At 47.2% G+C, this 9,373-nt stretch overlaps 1 pseudogene across 1 annotated transcript; it reads left to right on the forward strand.

Moving 5' to 3' along the window:
- The first annotated feature begins 5,501 nt into the window (after positions 1 to 5,501).
- Positions 5,502 to 9,134, forward strand: LOC310664771 (HLA class II histocompatibility antigen, DR alpha chain-like; annotated as a pseudogene). The gene is made up of 4 exons (XR_014515509.1): positions 5,502 to 5,520; positions 7,317 to 7,622; positions 8,371 to 8,654; positions 8,989 to 9,134. The product of XR_014515509.1 is annotated as an HLA class II histocompatibility antigen, DR alpha chain-like (transcript).
- Positions 9,135 to 9,373: the final 239 nt, after the last annotated feature.

The following is a 9,373-nucleotide window of genomic DNA, read 5'->3' on the forward strand; positions in this document are numbered from 1 at the left end:
GAATTGTAGGGAAACTAGTGGCTAACAACAACAACAACAATTTTATTTTTTATACCCTGCCCATCTCACTGGCCAAGAAAATAATTATCTCCTGCTAAGTAAATTTGAATAACTTTTCAATTTTTATAGGGTATGGGTTAATTTTATGTTAATCTCCATTTACTTGCATGATATTATGATGTGAGGTAAAGCTTCGGGAGTTTTGTTGATTATAGATAATAATTGTGAAACAAATAAAGAAAAGGGGGCTTTTTATGTGCATTCTGTAAATCCATTGTTTAATGCCAATGAAGGACACAGGATATTAACAAATCATCACCTAAATATGCCAGGTAGACCACAGAGAGCTGGTACACATTTCGGCTCATGCAAGTAAGGTGTCAGATGGCTTTGTGTGCAAACATGCAAGCTTGATCCCAGCTCCCTCTTCTGCTCACTTTTAACACATTTTGTCACCATCCCGATCTGCCACCCTCGGTCTTCAGGGGGAATCTGGGATGAAAGCAGGACTTTCAGATTGTGAGAAAGGCTATGAGGGAGATCAGGAGAGTCCTATCTGTCATGAGGCACCTCAGGTGGCCTTGGGACAGGACTGGTTCCTCCAGATCCTCAGGTCTTCTGAGCTCCTCTGCAGGCCCCACATCATTCCCTCCGAGGACGTCGTCCCATTGTCTATGTCAGACAATGTTCACAGGATACAACTCCCAACTAGTGATCAAAGTCATGGATGAAAAGGTTGAACAAGATCAGGGAAAGAACAAAGCCCTGCTTAAAACCTGTTGATCTGCACAGTTTGCCAAGGAACTGTTGATAAACCTGATAGCAGTATCATTAAACCTGCATTTATCCAAAGGATAGCAGGCAATTTTTCTGAAATCATGATGATGCCACCATGATGTGTCCTCTCTATTCTCTCATGAACAGGCTTACCTGTGGAGCCTTGTACATTGCTGAAATGACGGCCACATTCGCAGAGATTTCGGAGATGCATCCTCCGATCAGAGCTATCACTTTGTTCTGGTTGTGACCCTGGAAGTTGGGGACAAACCTCCGTTGTGTAGAAAAGAGGCTGATGCTGGCCTTATAGGTCATCCTGGCAGTGTAGTAGCTGTTGAGGATGTGAAATCCCAGAGAGACGTTGGATAAAATGTCGGGGTTTTTATTGATCTCTTGGACAGCAAATGCCAAGGCCAGGATATGCTGGTAGTTCTTTGGCACCGAACTGTCGTGGAAATTACAGATGTTATAGCTGTTGACAAACAACAGTAACAGAAGCAACCAAAGGACATCCATACTCTTCTTCTCTCATCTGCTTGTTTCCAAGATTGACTTGAAGTTTGAACCTCAGTTGAGTCATTCCCTTTGCCAATCAACTGAGTATAAAAGTAAGATTTTCTTTACATGTTTTCCACAATGTACATAAAATATTTTGTTTAGTTTTAATCTTATTTCTCATGGATCAGTATGTTTATTCATTATTAGTTATTAAATGTATAACCTGCCTTTTCTCCCTGAGTTTTATATGCCTAACCTACTCCCATTTTCTTTCATTATTCATCTTGCTAATCAGCCACATGATTACAATTTTCATCCTTTTACTGGCATTTCCCAAAATCACTTTAATTCCTATTTATTCTATTTATTATTGTTTTAATTCATTGCACCATTAACTTAGCACAATTTCCCCTTAAATTCGTGCATAGAGAGAACCTATGTGATTCCTCTGTCCTAATGTTTCTCATGCCACTATGGGCACACACTTTCCCAGGCCCCCCCCCCCATTTGATCATTATTTCCTTCCTCGGTTCCAGTTTAGGACTGTGTTTCAGGGATGATGTGTTTCCTAGTATTTTTAAAGGAAACAATAAGAAGAGAAGTAATATAGAATCAGACCCTTTTGCCAGCTCTCCGCTGACAATCTCGTTACTTCATTCTATACAGAGGGGTCCAGACTATATTTCCAAATGCATCTTAGCCAACACATTCTCTCATCATATTTGATTGCTAGTTCATCTCCAGTGTACTTAAAGCAATAAAATATTTGACAGTGGGAGGGAATAACTAGCTTTAATATCATCCAGATTTAGTCATGCTTCCTCACTCCCGTAGATATTCTGTGCAAGGCTGGTGGAAATGCTCTTGTGAGACTCGGCCACATTGAGATTTGTTGTGTGGCAGAGACTATCACAGGCAATGGGTAGCAAAACAAAAACGCTTTATTCTTATGCAAGAATGGTGGCTCATCCATCTCGTGGCGCAGACAAGAGACTATGGGGGCTGCAGGTTACACATATGGTTTTATACTGTCACATATACAGCTTGATGACCTGTTTGCTCCCAGCTTGACTCACCTTTATGTAGGGGCTAACCATAACCTTTGATAAGCAGCCTTCATTGTGCATTTTTTTTGGGGGGGGGGGATTTCCACTGCCCCTTTGTTCCCACTATTATTTCTGGTTTTGCTCATTTCTCTTGAGCAGAGTGCCTCATTTTTCCAGCACAATCACCAACCTAGTTCCAATACAGTGCACAACTTCCATACATTTCAAGAACACTTTTGAGAAAAAAACTATGAATGCTTTCTGCCACCAATATGCTACAGATGCCACATTTCTCACTCCAGAAATGAACAAACACAATTGCTCCTTAAATATAAGTTCTCAGCAACTATACTTGGAACTTATTAAATAAGCAGCATGAGTGAGAGGGAGAGATGGTGCCTTACATGGGCTCATTAATCACAATCTGTGTCGGCTGTTTCAGGAAAGAGAGGAGATTATGGAGGAAGAAGACCTGAGAAACATTCTCTCCAATGACCAGGTCTCCAGGATGGTAAAATTCATGAGGGATCGGGAGGGGATCATCTTGTATGCTACAATTAATGGAATGTTTCTGGCCCACACCATGACACAGCAGGACAAGCAGAAGCATTGCAACCAGCATGATTCTGTTGGAAGAACAGAGCCATGAAACGCAGCCTCCCATCTTTGCCTCTGCAGCATCACACACCACTTTCATCAGGATTGACCTCAACAACATCTAAAATAATTCTTTTTGTTTTAAAAATCCTCATACAGAGCAACAGTTATCACAGCATGGTGTATAAAGAGGGGGAAATGGTGCAACCTTGCAAATCAGTTTGTCCAAAAGAAAGGGAGGTCAGTTAGGATGAAGCAGTTTGCTTGGATATGTGTGTAAATTAAGAGCCATAGAATGAGGTCCAATTTTCCAGTGGCCAAAGACGAATGCCCTAAGAAACAGAGGGGAAATGATCATAACAGGAATGATACAGAGTCCTGCCTAGACCCAAATCTAGTTCTAAATGATGTGAGATCTTTATAACTTCAGGTGGTGATTGTTGATGTAGCTGAAGAGCTCTGGAAGCACTTTGTGTTTTTCAGGATGGAAACTAGCAATTCTACTAATGATGGGGAGGATTATCTGTTCCCCAGGCTGTTCCTTGCTTTGGAACTTGCATCATGCATGGTGAACCTGTGAGGAGCCATCCTCCCAACTTGGAATCCTATGAAACTTATTATTTCTTTTGAAGAGTAATTAGCAGGAGGAGGCACTTAGCTCAGTAGGTCCAAACTTCACCTGCCCAGAACTAGAGGAAATAATAATAATAATAATTTATTATTTATACCCTGCCCATCTGGCTGGGCCCCCCCAGCCACCCTGGGTGGCCCCCAACAAAACACTAAAATACAATAACCTATCAAACATTAAAAGCTTCCCTAAACAGGGCTGCCTTTAGATGTCTTCTAAAAGTTTGGTAGTTATTTTTCTCTTTGACATCTGGTGGGAGGGCATTCCACAGGGCGGACGCCACTGCTGAGAAGGCCCTCTGCCTGGTTCCCTGTAACTTGGCTTCTCGCAGTGAGGGAACCGCCAGAAGGCCCTTGGCACTGGACCTCAGTGTCCGGGCAGAACGATGGAACACATCCCTGATATTGGGCATAATCCAGCAAGCCTTCACCCCCCCCCCCCAAATGTGAAGGCCTAGAGTTAAAGGTACAATTGAAGCACATGAACGTAAGCAGGTACTCTCTTGGCGCCAATAAGGATCAGGCAGACTCAGCAAAGGGAGAATTAGAAGGTGAAGTTTATTGCCAGGCAATAAGGACCCAGTTTGGAATCTCTTCCAAAAGGAACTGGGACCCCGATGGCCGGAAATCCAGAGGTCTTTATACCTGAGCAGATCACAGCAAATCATAGATCATGAGACAACCATGAGGCAGTCACGATATCGCCAGCGAAATTAGCCAATTAGCAAGCTTCTTGCCATGCTTCCAGCTCCTGGTTGAGCACAGAGTTCTAGTTCTGCTTTCCGTTGCTTGCAGTGACGCTCTGTCTAACCTCTCCCCTAGTTATGACAGGACAGGGAGTTTGGAGATTTTGTGGTTTTGCTCTTCCTGTTCTGTGGATTAATTTAGCCTGTATCTGAGGGGATTTTGTACCAGAATCTCTGATTCACGTCTTCCCCTTGTCCAGGGTACACGGATGTTTGTAGGGGAAAGGTTGGCTCCTAATTTCGCTGTTTCAAGCAGTATGCAGTTAGCTAAGGCACAGCTTCCCTTTGATTCAAAATGGATTATAAAATACTGTAAGCCCTGATTATGTGTGAGCATATATGAATATATTGATTACTGATAACTGATTATATGGATAGCACAGGGGTAGCCCTTCTTCCTTGCCTCACAATCACAGCCTAGGGAAATTCCAGGTTCAGATGCATCGTGATTACGGGTTCATCTCTTTAAATTATTTGCCCCATTTGCTTATGCAGTATTATCAACACGAATGTCATCAAATAACATCTATACATCATTTTCATATAGTTTCCCCCCAAACCATAACTTCCTGTAGACTTCAGATCTATATTCCACAACCGCTCCCATGTCAACATGAGAGAAGGGGAGAAAGGACTGTTTCGCTGTAGCTGCAGCAGCATCTTTTTACTGCCCTCTCTCCAAAGTGAAGGAGAAGAAAATTACCTCCCTGCAAGCAGGAAACTGGGGCAACGGCTTGGCCAGCAGACAAGTGGGATCCAAACTGGGAGGAGGTCAATTGATGCAGCGAGACAGAAGGCAGAGGAAGGAAGTTTCGTGCGTGTCATTGCAGGCTCAGAAGGGCCAGGTCCCCCCCGGGGTGAATCAGAGCCCCCCTTTCTTCATTTTCAAGGGGGAATAACTGCTGAGGTCGGGGCTCCCCCCCTTCGCCCACCAACCTGCATCCCGAGGAGGCCTGGCAACCCCCTAATAAGGAGACCCCATCCCCCAAATAAAAGCCCCCTCCAGCCCCCAGCTCCCCTTTGCAAGAAACACCCCTGGGGCTGGTGTCTGAGGAGCCCCATGCACAAACACACGGGGGGGGGAGAGACAGAGAGGAGCCCCCGCAGCCCATTCCCTGCAACAGACTCCCCCCCCCCCCCCGCAAAAAAGCTCCCCTTTTCCAGCTGCTCTTTTCGCTCCGTCTCCGGCTGAGGCTCCTGCCTGGGGATGGTTTACCTGGAGACAGGCTGGTCATTGCCAGGGCGCTTGTTCATTGGCCGAGCTGGGAGGGACTTTTCTGCTCCGCCAAACCACCCCCTGGCCCCCCCGCCCCCCCAGCCCCTTGGAGGACGAGCATCCAGGAGGAAGGGGCAAGGGACACTCGGGCTTGAATCGCCCCTCGCCCGCCTCGGTCCGGGAAGAGGAGGAAGAGCCCTTTGCTGCCTCTGGGCGCCCCCCTCCTCGCCCCGCCAAGGACCGGAGCCCCGAAGGGTCAGGGGGCGCAGGAGGGAGGGGGAGATGCCTGGGGAGGGGTCCCCGCAAAGAAGCCTGGGGGTTGGGGGGAAAGATCGCGCCCCTGGGCGTTGCTTGTGGGCAAAGGTGGAGGGGTCTCTGGCTACAGGGAGGAGAAGCCCCCTGCCCTGACAGGCGCAGACGCTGCACCCGGGATTACGGAGGGGTTGGGGGGAGGAAGGAAATTGGTCGCCCCCAAAACACGAAAGGGAGGGGAGGGTGGATCTGAACCCTCAACTAGCCTTTCCTGTTGGAAGGAGGGAAAGGGAGATAAGACAAGAGTTGTTCTTTCCCCTTTATGGGCTCTGCTGCCACAGAAACCTGCTTGGTTCAGAAGCCCCCAATAGTCACACCCAAAAGGCATCAGCCCCCCCCCCCCCGTCCCTAATGCCCCCAGAATCATAGAATCATAGAGTTGGAAGAGACCACAAGGGTCATCGAGTCCAACCCCCTGCCAAGCAGGAAACACCATCAGAGCACTCCTGACATATGGTTGTCAAGCCTCTGCTTAAAGACCTCCAAAGAAGGAGACTCCACCACACTCCTTGGCAGCAAATTCCACTGTCGAACAGCTCTTACTGTCAGGAAGTTCTTCCTAATGTTTTGGTGGAATCTTCTTTCTTGTAGTTTGGATCCATTGCTCCGTGTCCGCTTCTCTGGAGCAGCAGAAAACAACCTTTCTCCCTCCTCTATGTGACATCCTTTTATATATTTGAACATGGCTATCATATCCCCCCTTAACCTCCTCTTCTCCAGGCTAAACATGCCCAGCTCCCTTAGCCGATCCTCATAAGGCATTGTTTCCAGGCCTTTGACCATTTTGGTTGCCCTCCTCTGTACACGTTCTAGTTTGTCAGTGTCCTTCTTGAACTGTGGTGCCCAGAACTGGACACAGTACTCCAGGTGAGGTCTGACCAGAGCAGAATACAGTGGCACTATAACTTCCCTTGATCTAGATGCTATACTCCTATTGATGCAGCCCAGAATTGCATTGGCTTTTTTAGCTGCCGCGTCACACTGTTGGCTCATGTTAAGTTTGTGGTCAACCAAGACTCCTAGATCCTTTTCACATGTACTGCTCTCAAGCCAGGTGTCACCCATCTTGTATTTGTGCCTCTCATTTTTTTTGCCCAAGTGCAATACTTTACATTTCTCCCTGTTAAAATTCATCTTGTTTGTTTTGGCCCAGTTCTCTAATCTGTCAAGGTCGTTTTGAAGACAGAGTGGTCTCTCTCCTCCCCAACAGCACAAAAGGCGGAACCTAAAACATCGCGGAGCAGAACCCTTGAAGACTCGGAGGAAATCCTTGTATTCTTGGTTTCACTTTGGGCCACGGAGCTCAGGGCAGAGTTACACCCTTGCTATACTCACAACAACACTTTGAGGAGACATGGGCTGGTCTATCGAAGGATTGCTCTAAATTTCTATCTGCCAGAGTCACCCCAAATGCAAATCCACCCCAGGATCACCTTTTGGGGCTGGTACGGCTGTGAAATGAGGGGATTTTAAAGTGTGTGTGTTTGGGAGCAGAGAAAGTCCTTCAGCATCGCCTGAAGTCTCGCCCCCCCCCCCCCGCAGTGGAGGACACCCTGGTGGAGCTGGACTTCTTCCAGGAGAGCTTCCCTTCGGAGAAGAAGTCCGGGGAGTTCCTGCTGGAGTTTGACAACGAGGAGATCCTGCACGTGGACTGGGAGAAGAAGCAGAACGTCTGGAGGCTGCCCGACTTCCAGCGCTTCTCCAGCTTCGAGGTGCAGGGCGCCCTGGCCAACATCGCCCTCATGAAGAACAACATGGAGGTGCTCATGAAGCGAAGCAACCACACCCGTGCCCTGAATGGTAGGGCACTCGAGGGGGGCAGGGGAGAGAGCTGGGGGGCAGGCAGGGGGGTGGTCTCTTGGCTTCTGACAAGGAAGAGCTTTCAGGACCCCTTTCTGCCTACCCAGAAGGAACTCTGCTCGAGGGAGCCAGTCCTTGGCTGACTGAGACAGGCTAAAAGGGAAGAAAAACCAAACGGGAGGGGCACCATTGCACTTTGTACAAGCTCAGAGGCATTCCCAAACCTGAACACCCAGTGCAAATATACTCACAGCAGCTAATGGTGTGGGAGATTTTGCAGTCAAATCTAACAATGCATATTCTTGCTAGTTAGCATGTGAAGGGGTCAAGTCCAGAGAGCTGTACTGGTGATACAGGGACCATAGAAAGGTAGTTGGTAGAGAGGAATTTGTGTGATGGGGGGGAAGGAGCAAATAATATTTTCTTCTCTCTCTCTCTTCCTTTGACCAATGATGGAAGCAGACTGGCCGTCACTTGCTCCAAGTTCAGGCACATGCCTGAAGTTGTTTTTTGCTGTAAATGCAAATATTTTGTCCGTGTTGTTTTAATGCTGTTGGTGCTGAGGATGGATGCTTGACTGTGAGCAAATATATGTTTTAAACTTACTTTTCAGCCTGTAGCAGGTTTCTTTGATAAAGTGGGGGGAACAAAGGGAGAGATCAGCCTAACAGCTAATTGCTATGTTTTCAGTTTATAGACTGCTTAAAATGGGTTTTAATCCCATTTCTTTCTCCATCTCCTTCCTCAGTTGCTCCTTCAGCCATTGTGTACCCAGAAAATGCTGTAGAACTGGGGGACCCCAACATCCTCATCTGCTTTGTGGACAGGTACTCCCCCCAGTCCTGAACATCGCCTGGCTGAAGAACAATGAGGTGGTCTCTGAGGACGTGGAGGAGACAGACTTCTACCCTAGCGTGGACAACACTTTCTGCAAGTTCTCCTACTTCCCCTTTGTCCCACAGCAGGAAGACATCTACATCTGCCAAGTGGAGCACTGGGGCATCCCAGAGGGAAAGATGGAGAAGATCTGGCGTAAGTACCGGACAGGACTGGGGCTTTTCTCTGGGACTTGAACTCACAAACCCAGATTTTTAGCTCATAAGAAGCAAGTTCAGATTATCAGAGCAATTTATTCAATTGAAGTATATTTGTACTTTTGCATAATTCATTCTGCTCTTTCTAGCCATAGGATAAAATAAGGTGCTCAGCTCCCTTCAAGGTATTGTCCCTCAATTTAACTTAAAAGTGTATATTAAAGGGTGTAGGGTGAGTGTGTCAGGACTCTTGGGTTCTTTCTTCTGCTGAACACACACAGAGAAACAGAGTCCCTCCTTAGCCCTGTCCTCTCTCTCTTTCCCCATCCCAGTTTCCAAGGTGCCCTCTCCCATCCCAGAGACAATGAAGAATGTGCTGGGTGCCCTGGGCTTGGCCTTTGATATCCTGAGCATCATCTCTGGCACCATCATTTTCTTCAAGGCCATGAGGATTAACGGTCACAGGGGCCTCTTATGAGTTGAACCCGTTTCACTTCATGGGCTCAGAGACAAATTCTAGGGAAGCCAAAATAGGGGACAGCAGCTTTGTCATAGCAATGGAGTAGGGTGGGCCTCATCCTGCCCAGAAGCTGCTCAAGCTCAATACTCCCAGCTCACAAGCTCCCTTCTCCTTTCTTTTCAGATAATGGAGGATTTGTTTCCTGACAGCCTCTTCTGCAAGGCCCTCTCAGCTCAGCTCCTTTGGCAAGAGTCTCT

The sequence above is a fragment of the Podarcis tiliguerta genome (assembly GCF_965153285.1).
Source record: "Podarcis tiliguerta genome assembly, chromosome: 14".
NCBI classification, from domain to species: domain Eukaryota; kingdom Metazoa; phylum Chordata; class Lepidosauria; order Squamata; family Lacertidae; genus Podarcis; species Podarcis tiliguerta.